We start from the raw sequence: 15,352 nt of genomic DNA on the forward strand, positions 1-15,352 counted from the left end.
CGTTTCTCCCTATGTACGTCGGCGTCAAATATCGCCAACGGGCTTGCCGCACTGGTAACACCGGTTCCCGTCAGATCACCGAAGTTAAGCGCTGCCGGGCTGGGCTAGCACTTGGATGGGTGACCATCCGGCCTGCCGAGTGCTGTTGGCAGGAAGGGTGCACTCAACTCTTGTGAGGCAAACTGAGGAGCTACTTGATTGAGAAGTAGCGGCTCCGGTCTCGTAAACTGACATACGACCGGGAGAGCGGTGTGCTGAACGCATGTCCCTCCATATTCGCATCCAGTGACGCCTGTGGGTGAGGTTGACACGGCGGCCGGTCGGAATTGTTGGGCCTTCATCGCCTGTTCGGGCAGAGTTCAGGTAGTCAACAATATATTCTCGCATTCGGAGGAGAAAGTTGGTGATGGAAATGAGACGATTCCACCACAGCGAAAAATGCCGTTGTTTTAATGATGTCTACTCCAAATTCCGTGACACTCTCCCCCTACTTCTCGATAATACAAAACATGTTGCTCTTCTTTGAACTTTCTCTATGTATTCCGTCAATCCTAACTGGTAAGAATCCCACACCGCGCAGCAGTCTCCAAGAGAGGACGGACAAGTGTTGAGTAGGCAGTCTCTTTAGTAGATCTGTTGCATCTTCTAAGTATTAGGCTAAAAAATCGTAGTCTATGTTTCGCCTTCCTAACAATATTTTCTGTGTTCTTTCCCATTTAAGTTGTTCCTAACTGTAATTATTAAGCACTTAGTTGAAGCCGGCCGGGGTGGCCGAGCGGTTCTAGGCGCTACAGATTGGAACCGCACGACCGCTATGGTCCCAGGTTCGAATCCTGCCTCAGGTATGGGTGTGTGTGATGTCCTTAGGTTAGTTAGGTTTAAGTAGTTCTAAGTTCTAGGGGACTGATGACCTCAGAAGTTAAGTCCCATAGCACTCAGAGCCATTTGAACCATTTTTGACTTAGTTGAATTTACGGCCTTTAGATTTGCCTGATCAATCGCATAACCGAAATTTAACGATTTTCTTTTAGCACTAATGGGGATGACCTCGCACTTTCCATCAGAGTCCACTGCCAATTTTTGCACTGTACATATATATTTTCTAACTGGTCTTGCAATTTGGCTTTATCTGCTGAGGACTTTATTAGAGGATAAGCAACAGCATCATCCCTAATCAACTTAAGACGGCTGCTCGTAACATCTCCCAAATCATTTAGGTAGATCAGGAACAGCAACAGGTCTGTAACACTTCCTTGGGGAAAGACAAATATTAGTTCTGGTTAACAGGGTGGCTTTCAGTCAATTACTACGAATTGTGACCTTTCCGATAGGAAATCACGAATCCAGTCACAAAACTGAGATCATTTGCAAAGGGAGTGCTTGACAATTTACGACTGATGGCTGTTATGCACTTACTAACAGCTTCTTCTCTTGAGTAGACTGTTCAACATTTACAAAAGTAAATGTCCATGAACGCTCGAACAACACTTTAGTCCTACTCGATGATGTTCACTGCTTTGGATTAGGTCACGAAAGAGGCAGAGCGCTTCCATGCTAGGCCCTAATTGACCTCCGTGTGAGTGCACTGCTATGCTGAAAGAGAGGTCTTGTTCTCTTCAGTCTCCCACTCGTCGTTGCGGATTGCAGTGAGGCATCGCTAATGTCTTTGGTACCAAAGAGCGTTGCTGACTTAGGTGCGGCACTGCGATCTCTGGACGATACCACATCAGAAAAGAAGAGACTAGAATCTCTGGAAATGTATGTTAAAGAACAATGTTGAAGGTTTGATGGGTAGACGGAACAACAAATGAGGAGGTACCGAATCGAACTGAGCTTGACTACAAGAAAGTGTCGTTCGATAGGGCACATTTTGAGACATGAATAGCCAGTTCGGTAATGGGAGGAATTTTAGTGTAACAACTGTAAAGGGAGGCCGAGCCTTAAGTACAGTAAGCAGGTTGTAGGACTGAAAACAACAACAAGCGGCTGTCTATTTTTCTACGTCACCGGGTAACCACGGCATTCAAAGCGGACAGAGAAAGAGCATCAGGCGTGCAGCTTTCTCGCGACTGTCGCCTGAGAGCGGTGGAGCGTGGAGCGGAGAGAGACTGGGCAGGGCAGCTTTCTGGCCGTGGGCAGACGGTGGCACACTTCCGCGGCGCACGGGTACACCGCGGACCCGCCGAGTACCCAAACCGCGGGGTAATTGCGAGACACTGCACTCAAAGCCACAGCCGGAATCAGGTCAGCTTGGGCCGACAAGCGAGCAGTAACACGGAGGCGGAAAAATAACGATGCAGGAGGGTGATAATTGTTTGTACCAGCAGCCATAGAGGTTCAACTGCTAGAGTTCACATTAAGAGGAGCCTAAAGTATTTATTGGTCATCAAATCCTCAGGGTCCAATGATTAACTGCTTACCAGAGATGCTGATGTGTACATGTTACTTCGAGGGGGGCATTCAATAACTAATACAACGCATTTTTTCTCGGCCAATTTCGGTTGAAAAAATGCGGAATGTGTGTGTGGGGCATCGTGGAATATCCCCTGTAGATTCATGAAGTTCCGATGGGTGAGGTTGCTATACTTAGCCTTCAAAATGGCGTCTGTAATGGGTGCGTTCCAAGCATTGAGCTGTCATTGAATTTCTTTTGGCGGAAAATCAGAACAGCGCAGTTATTGACAGGCGCTTGCAGAATGTGTACGAAGACCTGGCAGTGCGCAAAAGCAAGGCGAGTCATTGGACGACGCGTCTGTCCTCACCATAACGAGGACGCACAAACTGGTACAATCTCCCACCTGCAGACCTCTGCACACTTCTACGTCTACTGCTATAATGGAACCAGTGGACGCTCTCATTCAAGGTGACTGACAGATCACCATCAAACACCTTGCCGCACAACTGGGCGTCTCCATTGGTAGTGACGACACACGTGTCCAACAGTTGGGATACTTTAAGGTGAGTGCACGTTCATCCACCCTTTAGACCAGAGCAGGGAAAGCATAGTAAAAAAAAAGAGGGAGGGAAGGCATAGTAAAAAAAAAGAGGGGGGAAGGCATAGTAAAAAAAAGAGGGGGGGAAAGCGTACGAAAACAAAGAGGGGGGGAAAGCATACCAATAAAAAGAGGGGGGAAAGCATACGAATAAAAAGAGGGGGGAAAGCATACGAATAAAAAGAGGGGGGAAAGCATACGAATAAAAAGAGGGGGGAAAGCATACGAATAAAAAGAGGGGGGAAAGCATAGTTAAAGAGGGGAGAGTGGAAAAAAAAGAAAGTAGGGGGGAAAGAAAAAGAAAGTAGGGGGGAAAGAAAAAGAAAGTAGGGGGGAAATAATAAGAAAGAAGGGGGGAAGAAAAAGAAAGAAGGGGGGAAGAAAAAGAAAGAAGGGGGGAAGAAAAAGAAAGAAGGGGGGAAGAAAAAGAAAGAAGGGGGGAAGAAAAAGAAAGAAGGGGGGAAGAAAAAGAAAGAAGGGGGATTACGAAAAAAAGGAAGGGGATTTAGGAAAAAATGGAAGGGGGGATTAGAGAAAAAAAGCGTGATTAGGGAAAAAAGGAAGGGGGATTAAGGAAAAAAAGGAAGGGGGATTAAGGAAAAAAAGGAAGGGGGATTAAGGAAAAAAGGGAAGGGGGATCAAGGAAAAAAGGGAAGGGGGATCAAGGAAAAAAAGGAAGGGGCGATAGGAAAGATGGAAGGGGGGATAGGAAAGATGGAAGGGGGATAGGAAAGATGGAAGGGGGATAGGAAAGATGGAAGGGGGATAGGAAAAAGAAAAGGAAAGAAGAAAGGAATGAAAGGATGAACAGTGAAAAAACTGAAGAAGGGGTAAAAATGAAGTTGACGGGAAAAAGGACGAATTAAGATACTGAAAGAACGGAAGACATGGAAATATCTGAGATGTAAACGCCTAAATCAAGGATGACGACAAGAAAATACAACGACAGCCCTCAAACTAATTGATGAAACACCGTAACTGGTGAAACACTCAATGAAGGAGGAAGCATTCAAGCGTTCGTCCGCGAACTCCAAACAATGACTGCACAGAAAAATGTGAATGTTAAACATATGATTCCCTACGGCCATTATATAGCCTGATGAAGAGGCTTTCCATCTCGAAATATGTTGCATCATACGAAACATATGTAAAACCATTGTCCTGTTGGGTCTATGCTTTCCTTGAGAACAAGAAGCAAACACCAACAAAATTGAAACTGGTAGTAGTTACTGCACAACATATTTATTGTTAATATATAAAATATCTCATTTCCCCCATAAGCACAAACGCGCGCGCGCGCACACACACACACACACACACACACACACACACACACACACACACACACACACACAACGCGCGCCTTCCTTTACCAGTCATGAACAGACAGTGTATTCCAACTGCTTATAGTTATAGCAAAATTCTACTAGTAAATAATATACACTCCTGGAAATTGAAATAAGAACACCGTGAATTCATTGTCCCAGGAAGGGGAAACTTTATTGACACATTCCTGGGGTCAGATACATCACATGATCACACTGACAGAACCACAGGCACATAGACACAGGCAACAGAGCATGCACAATGTCGGCACTAGTACAGTGTATATCCACCTTTCGCAGCAATGCAGGCTGCTATTCTCCCATGGAGACGATCGTAGAGATGCTGGATGTAGTCCTGTGGAACGGCTTGCCATGCCATTTCCACCTGGCGCCTCAGTTGGACCAGCGTTCGTGCTGGACGTGCAGACCGCGTGAGACGACGCTTCATCCAGTCCCAAACATGCTCAATGGGCGACAGATCCGGAGATCTTGCTGGCCAGGGTAGTTCACTTACACCTTCTAGAGCACGTTGGGTGGCACGGGATACATGCGGACGTGCATTGTCCTGTTGGAACAGCAAGTTCCCTTGCCGGTCTAGGAATGGTAGAACGATGGGTTCGATGACGGTTTGGATGTACCGTGCACTATTCAGTGTCCCCTCGACGATCACCAGTGGTGTACGGCCAGTGTAGGAGATCGCTCCCCACACCATGATGCCGGGTGTTGGCCCTGTGTGCCTCGGTCGTATGCAGTCCTGATTGTGGCGCTCACCTGCACGGCGCCAAACACGCATACGACCATCATTGGCACCAAGGCAGAAGCGACTCTCATCGCTGAAGACGACACGTCTCCATTCGTCCCTCCATTCACGCCTGTCGCGACACCACTGGAGGCGGGCTGCACGATGTTGGGGCGTGAGCGGAAGACGGCCTAACGGTGTGCGGGACCGTAGCCCAGCTTCATGGAGACGGTTGCGAATGGTCCTCGCCGATACCCCAGAAGCAACAGTGTCTCTAATTTGCTGGGAAGTGGCGGTGCGGTCCCCTACGGCACTGCGTAGGATCCTACGGTCTTGGCGTGCATCCGTGCGTCGCTGCGGTCCGGTCCCAGGTCGACGGGCACGTGCACCTTCCGCCTACCACTGGCGACAACATCGATGTACTGTGGAGACCTCACGCCCCACGTGTTGAGCAATTCGGCGGTACGTCCACCCGGCCTCCCGCATGCCCACTATACGCCCTCGCTCAAAGTCCGTCAACTGCACATACGGTTCACGTCCACGCTGTCGCGGCATGCTACCAGTGTTAAAGACTGCGATGGAGCTCCGTATGCCACGGCAAACTGGCTGACACTGACGGCGGCGGTGCACAAATGCTGCGCAGCTAGCGCCATTCGACGGCCAACACCGCGTTTCCTGGTGTGTCCGCTGTGCCGTGCGTGTGATCATTGCTTGTACAGCCCTCTCGCAGTGTCCGGAGCAAGTATGGTGGGTCTGACACACCGGTGTCAATGTGTTCTTTTTTCCATTTCCAGGAGTGTATGTCACATCATTTTTGAACATGTAACTGCTAAGACGGAAGTGGTCAGGTTACCTAACGGTACCTCCGTAGGACTAAGGAAATCTCCACGTATTTTCGAAACAGTCCAGTAGTAATCTGTTTTTAATGCCACAGTGGCGAGGCACACATTCCTGAAAACCGACGGAAAACTGTGGCAGAGGAGTAACTGTTGCTGTTGAGGCAGAGGAGTGCTACTGACGTGTACCACCGTTCAATCACTCATTCCGGCAAGTCATTCAGTGGCCGGAAGAGCTGGAACTTATTATGTACACTCGCCACACCACCATCTCGTCACGACTTATTATAAGACTCTAAATGTTGCACTCACACTGGAAATCTAAATTAGGTTCATTGGCAGGATATTAGGGAAAAAACAACCAGTCTTCAAAAGAGACTGCGTGCGTCTCATCTTAGAAAATTGCTTGTGTGTGGAGTATCAATTCCAAATGCGACAAGTAAGGGATAATGCACGTACACAAAGAAGGGCAGCACCGACGGTCAAATGTCACGGAAATGTTTAATACCTGATCTGGCAAACATTTGAAGAAAGACGCCAACTATCCAGAGAAAATCTACTTACAAAGTTTCAAGACTCAGAGTTAATCATGATGAATCTAGAAATATACAAGCAGCCGCATGGAGATCGCAAAGACAAGACTATGCTAATAACTGCGCGCATAGAACCATTTAAGTTGAGCACTTTTTGTCCCGCGCTCTATACGCAAATGGTACCGAAGAAAACCTAATATGTGGTACACAGAGAGAAAACGATAAATACGAGGGCAGTTCAATAAGTAATGCAACACATTTTTTTTTCTGAAACAGGGGTTGTTTTATTCAGCATTGAAATACACCAGGTTATTCCCCAATCTTTTAGCTACACAACACTATTTTTCAACGTAATCTCCATTCAATGCTACGGCCTTACGCCACCTTGAAATGAGGGCCTGTATGCCTGCACGGTACCATTCCACTGGTCCATGTCGGAGCCAACGTCGTACTGCATCAATAACTTCTTCATCATCCGTGTAGTGCCTCCCACGGATTGCGTCCTTCATTGGGCCAAACATATGGAAATCCGACGGTGCGAGATCGGGGCTGTAGGGTGCATGAGGAAGAACAGTCCACTGAAGTTTTGTGAGCTCCTCTCGGGTGCGAAGACTTGTGTGAGGTCTTGCGTTGTCATGAAGGAGAAGTTCGTTCAGATTTTTGTGCCTACGAACACGCTGAAGTCGTTTCTTCAATTTCTGAAGAGTAGGACAATACACTTCAGAGTTGATCGTCTGACCATGGGGAAGGGCATCGAACAGAATAACCCCTTCAGCGTCCCAGAAGACTGTAACCATGACTTTACCGGCTGAGGGTATGGCTTTAAACTTTTTCTTGGTAGGGGAGTGGGTGTGGCGCCACTCCATTGATTGCCGTTTTGTTTCAGGTTCGAAGTGATGAACCCATGTTTCATCGCCTGTAACAATCTTTGACAAGAAATTGTCACCCTCAGCCGCATGACGAGCAAGCAATTCCGCACAGATGGTTCTCCTTTGCTCTTTATGGTGTTCGGTTAGACAACGAGGGACCCAGCGGGAACAAACCTTGGAATATCCCAACTGGTGAACAATTGTGACAGCACTACCAACAGAGATGTCGAGTTGAGCACTGAGTTGTTTGATGGTGATCCGTCGATCATCTCGAACGAGTGTGTTCGCACACTCCGCCATTGCAGGAGTCACAGCTGTGCACGGCCGGCCCGCACGCGGGAGATCAGACAGTCTTGCTTGACCTTGCGGCGATGATGACACACGCTTTGCCCGACGACTCACCGTGCTTTTGTCCACTGCCAGATCACCGTAGACATTCTGCAAGCGCCTATGAATATCTGAGATGCCCTGGTTTTCCGCCAAAAGAAACTCGATCACTGCCCGTTGTTTGCAACGCACATCCGTTACAGACGCCATTTTAACAGCTCCGTACAGCGCTGCCACCTGTCGGAAGTCAATGAAACTATACGAGACGAAGCGGGAATGTTTGAAAATATTCCACAAGAAATTTCCGGTTTTTTCAACCAAAATTGGCTGAGAAAAAAAATGTGTTGCATTACTTATTGAACTGCCCTCGTATATACAACGAACAACAGTCGTGCAGAGCAAGTATAGACGACAAAGTTGATACGGGACACTTTGGGCCAATCAAGTAAGGAAACAAACCGCCCTACAAACGCCACGTAAGCTACAATATTCGCCTTCTTACGACAACGACTTGGTCAGGTTTTTGGAGTTTCTGATTTCGTTAACATTGGTACTTTAAAGTTACGTTTGAGAGTAATAAAAAAACCAACGCTAATTGTGTTTACAATTCGATCTAAACGTAACTTTTACAAGCACAGTATATTACGGGGCCACAGAAATAAAACAATTTGTTAATTTTACGCAATTAAAATTCACAATATAGAGGTAATACACAAACGTCAATTTCACATTCATTTGTGTGGCCTTACTGTTCGTAGTTGCTTTACAATTTCTAAGTTTATTATTGTTCCGTCGGTACAACTACCACAAAATACCTGTTTTTATCACCCGACCCGTTTTTGCTTTATTGGAGTAAAACGTCATCAGTGGTCTATAATTAAAGATATTTACAATCTGATTTGTTTTCTAGATCGAAAAACAGTTCGTTAACAAATTGTTGGTTTTTACTTAACAGTAATTTCTGCCTAGTTTTTCGGCTATATCACAAAATGCGTTCTTGCTCATTTCACATCTTGATCCTTACCTTTTTCTTTTAAACTCACTCGCAATCACACTATTATGCACTTACAGTCCACTCATCTGCTGCAAAAAAGTTTTAACTTCGTATCACTCCATCTGTCTTACACACTATATAAATACACACAAACATAATTAACTATAACACACATAAAATGAACTACAAAGAGAGAAGAAATATAGATCAAAGAAAAACTGCTGACAACGTTGGCCACACTAGGAAACAAGATACCTGCTTAGAAGTACACAAACAAACACAAAAATGTATAGCTCTGCAAAGCAGCGTAAAATTAGACCAAATTTGTCAGTGACTAACGACGAAAGAAACCAAGAAAGTGATAGCAAAGAGCATTTCCTGATGTAAGAAAGAGCCAAGCAGAAATTATCCTAAGTAAAAACTAATAATTTGTTAACGAACTGCTTTTCGATCTAAACACAAATCAAACTGTAAACACAGTATTCTTAGTTACAGACCACCGATGATGCTTTACTTCAATAAAGCTAAACACGTCTGGTGAGAAAAATACAAATTTTCTTGTAGTTTTAACGAGGAAACAAAAATACCCTCAGTCAGTTTTACAATTTGTAAATGGCAGGAAAATGTGTCCAATATTCAAGGACGACAGTAGCGATAAAAAGAAATGGGTTTCAAATGGCTGGGCCGCTGGCGTTACAAGAACACGAGAGGATATTCAAAGCCCGCGGTGCGCTACAGTTTAGGTGGCTTCCGCAAGCCAGTTAGCGGTTGTTTTCTAGTTTAATATACCGCAAGCTTCCAATATCAAATTTTTCGTCTCGACTTACTCTGCACCACTTTAGTTCGTAGCCAACAGTTGTCGTTTACACCGCGTACGGGAGAAGTATACTCTGCTATGCACTTCACCGTGTTTCGCACTGTACGGATACAGATAACGGAACTTTTTTTTTTTTTGGTTCATTGTGCGACATGCTATACTTAAGAGAAATTAACGACACCCGCAGGAATGTTGTAAAGTTTCTGCGTAAGGCTGCTACTGCTTTCAAATGACTAATGCAGGAAATATCGAAGCAAGCTATAGTCCGATTAAAATTACTTGATAACTGACGTCTGTCGCTTGCCGCTGCGAGTGTTGCCACATCGTCTACGACTACCGCACGGTTTTAAGCGACACACTGAACGGCGGATCACTTCACAAACGCTGTGGATGAGTAGCGCGGAACAATGTTGGAAGCCGCCGACGCGAGGCACGATAGAAATGGGATATGCTGGGTCGGCGGCTGGTTTGAAATGACCAATGACAGAAATGCAGCATACGGCCTGTCTTGTAGCCCCTGAATTTGAACTCTTGTCCTAACCTAACCACAACCTCGTGTCGTGAACTGCACAGTCGGGCACTGAAGTCTACATTCACCCTGAAAGTAACACTTGAAGTCAAAATCAATCAAGAAACTATTATGTATTCACTTTCTGTGACAAACAGACATGTTAGGAACTGAAAAACAACATATATATTGCATAATTAATAATAATTCCAGATACTGACATCTTAAGCATACAAATGAAACATTGTCAGGTACAAAAGTAAACATACACGGTGAAGTTCTTCACTTTCAGGCCCAATTTAAAATTCTGTATTGCCACCTTCTGCTTCGATCACAGCTTCCAAACGTCAAGGCATAGATTCTCCAGTTTTTTGTGTACGCAAGTGTAAAGTTAATCCACTCTTCCACTAAAGCATCTTTGCTTTTGACCCTGTATTGTTTTATCCTACGCTTTAGCTCTCCCCAAAGAATACACTGCATCTGTTTTGCAGATGATATAGTAGTACTTACTGACTCCGTAAAGGAAATGGAGTTTATGTTGTTAAAATTTGCCAAAATCCTACGAGAATTTAATCTAAAATTAAATAAGAATAAAACAAAAACTATGGTAGTAGGGAAGACAAAAGAAAATGGTAAAGTTAATATTAAGCTAGAAGATGATGTAGAGCATGTTGAAAACTTCTGTTATTTGGGGAGCACAATCACTGACGGCAATAAATGTATCACAGATATAAAGAGAAGAATAGCCTCGGCAAAGCAAGCTTTCCAAAATAAAAGGAATTTACTAACAGACAGTCATATAAGCCTACAAAGTAGGAAAAAGTCTGCCAAAACTTTTGTCTGGAGTGTCTTAACATTCTGATGTGAAGCGTGGACTCTGGGAAAGGCAGAGACAAAGAGACTGGAAGCAATGGAAATGTGGATATGGAGATTAATGACGAAAACAAGCTGGGGAGATAGAAAAAGTAATGAACAGGTCTTAAGAGAAGTGAATGAGACCAGAACGCTGCTAAATTGTATAGGAAGAAGAATATAAAAAATAATAGGGCACATAATGAGACATAACCAGTTCCTAAAGAATGTATTTGAAGGAAAAGTTTCAGGGAAAAAACCAAGAGGCAGGGCAAGAGCAACGTATTTTAGTAACATCAAAGAAGATATGGGAATAAAATCGTATGAAGAATTGATGGCAATGGAGAGAGGGACGTGGCTAAATCGACAAGGCGTAGCCTTTAGTGGATGATGATGATGATGATGATGATGATGATGATGATGATTATGTTGCTTAGTTTGCAGGATAGGCAACTTTCAGAGATCGTAGTATGGGCCAAATCAAGAAGAAAAGGTCCAGTAAATATTGGATCTAAAATACATAGCTTAAGAGCTATGGCCACTCGTTCAGTAAACAGGTGTGTTTTACAGCGGCGAAGATAAACACGCGCTCACCGGTCTTAAAGTACGTATTTTCAGTCCATGTTGTCCATGTTTACTGGACATCCCCCCCCCCCCCTTGGTTCATGCTATCACCTCTGAGGGGAGCTCTCTAAGCTACCATGGTAGCAAGAACAGTCACGGTACGTGTATTCCACTGGCAGACACATTACAACGATTTTCGCTTTTAACTTTCGACTAGGTCGTTTATGTGCAACGATTCCTTACCTCACACTGATAAATTTACACTTCACAATTATCCCTGAAAGTTTGTTCCATCATCATGGAATCACCCTGTATATCAAGGAAGAGTGAGTGAGAGAGTGTGAGTGTGTGTGTGTGTGTGTGTGTGTGTGTGTGTGTGTGTGTCGCGATACGTGGGGAAATCCACCTGTTTGAGCAGCTGTATGCTTGTAGAACCCGTTTCTCCTGACCTTGGACTTACCGCGTTCTTGGAAAACACCGTTTGAGTAGGTCCAGAAACCAATTCAACTCAACTCACTCCGCAGAATGTGTACTATCCCACCTCCTGGCACATTAGTGCTCCAGAAATTATCATGTTTTACGTAAAAGAAAGAAAGTTACCCTGTATGTAACAGTTGAGCACTAACGTAAGTAATAATCACTCAGATGTTGTGGCTTTTCTTAATTACCGTGCATGGTGAAAAAAAAAAAAAAAAAAAAAAAAAAAAAAAAAAAAAAAAAAAAGACCTGGAGAGAAATTTCGCCTTATGCAAGACATCATGTGATAGTTTTGTTCTTACAGAAACATCTTTCACCACTTCACGTTTTTATTCTCGCATGACGCTGTTACACACTTGTTCAGAAATAGAACATCTTGAACAACTAGAGATAGGACGTTCATATTCACAGGACATGTACATTATTATGTTCTGCAGAAATGATTAGCATTTGAACCATGTCGGCCCGTCGGTTCAAAGTCAACATCGACATCGTGGCGAAACACCACCTAATGGTAAAATATGCCTGTGGCTCTCGTCGTCGCCATAAACCGAAGGTAATGGATCAGTGTGACTTGAGCACACCTGTGGGATGCCACGCAGAGTACCCGCGAACCGCACCGTCAAATCAGTGACTTTGAAACAGGGCGCATGTAAGCATGAGAGAATGTGATGCCTCCATCCGGGAAATTGCTGCGCAAGTGAGGCGAAGTGCTTTAGTTGTGCATCAGGTGTGTGTAGAATGGTTCACGAAAGGCCGTAGAACGCGACGAGATGGGTCAGGTCAAACCACCCACGAAGCTCGACACCTCATCCGAATGGCATTGTACGACAGATCTGCATCCTCTTCGGCTCTGGCGCAACAGGGGAACAGTCGTCACTGCAGGAGAGCTTCTGTGAAGTTTGGAAAGTAGCAGACGACGTACTGGCGGAAGTAGAGCTGTGAGGACGGGTCGTGAGTCATGCTTGGGAAGCTCAGATGGTAGAGCACTTGCCCGCGAAAGGCAAAGGTCCCGAGTTCGAGTCTCGGTCCGACACACAGTTTTAATCTACCAGGAAGTTTCTTATCAGCGCACACTCGGCTACAGAGTCAAAATATCATTCTATAATTATTTTTGTTTGTTTGTAGGTGCAGGTCTGCAAGCTTGGGACACACTGAGATCCGCACGCCATAGAACAGTAGCACGCCACTTCAAATTTTTAAATGTGTGAGAAATCTTATGGGACTGAACTGCGAAGCTCATCAGTCCCTAAGCTTACACACTACTTAACCTAAATTATCCCAAGGACAAACACACACACACACACACACACACACACACACACACACACACACACCCATGCCCGAGGGAGGACTCGAACCTACGCCGGGATCAGCCGCACAGTCCATGACTGCAGCGCCCCAGACCGCTCGGCTAATCCCGCGCGGCACACGCCACTAGGTGACCCGAAACAAAATGGCGCAGCTCACAGATAAGTGGTGTATCTATCGTGAGCAAAATTTTTTTCGACGCCTGCGATAAACTTGCCGACGTATCACTCCAATCCAGAAGGCTAAAGAAGTCATTTTTCCGAGGTGACGCAAATTTCGGATAACCCTCCCCCCGTCCTGTTCTTTCGACGTTGAAGTCGAACAACAGAGCTGGTAAGTTTAATCCGTGCCTTGGACCCTCCGCTAAACGATCAATTTTCTTTAGCCTTCTAGGTCTCGTTCACGGGCCCCGATTCAAAATCAATCGTCGCGACGTCCATATCGAGCCAAGTTCCCAAAGCCCCGCGACCACATAGCTGTGGTGACGTCACTGAGCGCCCCCTTCCCTGACCACGGCACCCCTCATAGCCCTTCACTGTGGCAGTCGATGCAGAACGTTATCGATTGTCGCCGAGGCCGTCCAGGCGGCTCTTGTGGCCCATGCATGCTGCGCGCACACACACACACACACACACACACACACACACACACACGAGAGAGCGACACTCTCTCTGTGCTGAGTCAGGACGTGATAGTTTGCCGCTGCGCTGCTGAGTAAGCGCGCCAGAAATAGGCTACGCAACGACAACCCACTTCACGGAAACGAGAGATACGCGAAGACAGCGAACGGGCCGAATCTGCCCGGTGAAGGCAACCGTTGCGCGCGGAGCTCGCTGACTGAAACAATAGCCGCCGCTACGTAGAGCTTCCCCACGAAGCAGAAGCTAGATAAAAATAAGTTTCTTCGAACTTGTTCCGCTTGCTGCGCGTCACTAACGTGTCTTAATGGCAGTGTCGTCGTCACTTCAATGGCTGTCCGCTGAAATTTTCCATTGGGGGGAGATTTGTGTGTGTGTGTGTGTGTGTGTGTGTGTGTGTGTGTGTGGAAGGGGGGGGGGGGCGCAAATTCTAAAATTGCCAGTTGTGGTGTAACTGATCCCATGGATCATGAAAACGTTTTATTCCCCACAGACTAAATTGGACTGAAGTACACAAAACGTATTGTACCTCGAACGACTGATAGTTACCAACTTAATATTTAATACAGATTACTTTTATACCTAAACGGTAACCGCATCTCAAAAGTATACGCAAAGTACATCGTTTTATGTTATTGATATGAATATGAATGGCGGCTTTTTGATCCAACGATCTTCACATTATGAAATTCAGGGTGTTCAACGAGTAATCTAATGAAGATATAAAATATTCACAAAACATGTTTTCACATGTCATAATTTTAGGTTGAAACCGAAAATTAAAAATCCGAAACGAAAAATAAGTCAGAACGATTGAGAAAATCGAATGTAAAAAAAAAAACAAAAAAAAACAAAACAAAAAACACAGCATTACTGCTATTCGAAATGGAGAAAAACAAAATAAACTTCAAAAAGTGGCTCATTCATCTTTGATGCCATTTGAAACACTGTTTACTTACAAAACTTCACGTCTTATCACGTTAATGGACTTTAATGTTACTTTTGTGCTTTCTATTTTTATATTGACTGGCCTAACAGAAGTTGAGCGAAATGTGTTTTGAATGCTACATTTCCTTGGTTGTTTAGGTACATTTTATTAGGGCTTGGTACAGAATAGGTGACAAGAGGTAATCTAAGCGAATGTTACATTTCATTAGGCTATATCAACAACTTGAATAAAGGGTACAACGTTACATATCCCTCACTATCAAAATGTTCGTGGATTTATAGTAAGTAAATATCCAACGCTGAATTAACTACTGTAGTGTTGTCAAACGCTTATATAATTTCATAAGGGCAGGAACATTATTTTAGCATAGATAAATGTTACTTATCTTGCTACGGCTGTCTCGTTGTCTAGGGTGTAGGTTCCTGTTTATGCTTTCCACTTAATACATCCAAGGTTGTTTTTGTTTCAGTAACAGTCGCTGTAATGTTGTTGCTTTTTGACATCATCAGAATTTACTCAAAGTCTTGATACTTCCTACAACACCATTTGTTAAGTAAATGCATTGTGCAACATTTCAACACAATCCACAGAACTTGATAGTTACACTGACCAATCTCGAC

The 15,352-nt window shown here is 44.7% G+C and overlaps 1 protein-coding gene, 1 long non-coding RNA gene and 1 pseudogene across 3 annotated transcripts in view; 1 reads left to right on the forward strand and 2 right to left on the reverse strand.

Annotated features, from left to right (window-relative positions):
* LOC126424740 (alpha-actinin, sarcomeric) overlaps window positions 1–15,352 on the reverse strand; it is a 517,273-nt gene that overhangs the window by 257,680 nt on the left and 244,241 nt on the right. The window lies entirely within an intron of this gene.
* The window catches only part of LOC126424744 (uncharacterized), a 217,683-nt gene that overhangs the window by 126,673 nt on the left and 75,658 nt on the right, over window positions 1–15,352 (reverse strand). The gene's annotated exons all lie outside the window — the stretch shown is intronic.
* LOC126425355 (5S ribosomal RNA) lies at window positions 34–151 on the forward strand (annotated as a pseudogene).

This window comes from Schistocerca serialis, chromosome 10, assembly GCF_023864345.2.
Source record: "Schistocerca serialis cubense isolate TAMUIC-IGC-003099 chromosome 10, iqSchSeri2.2, whole genome shotgun sequence".
In the NCBI taxonomy this organism is placed as follows: Eukaryota; Metazoa; Arthropoda; class Insecta; order Orthoptera; family Acrididae; genus Schistocerca; species Schistocerca serialis.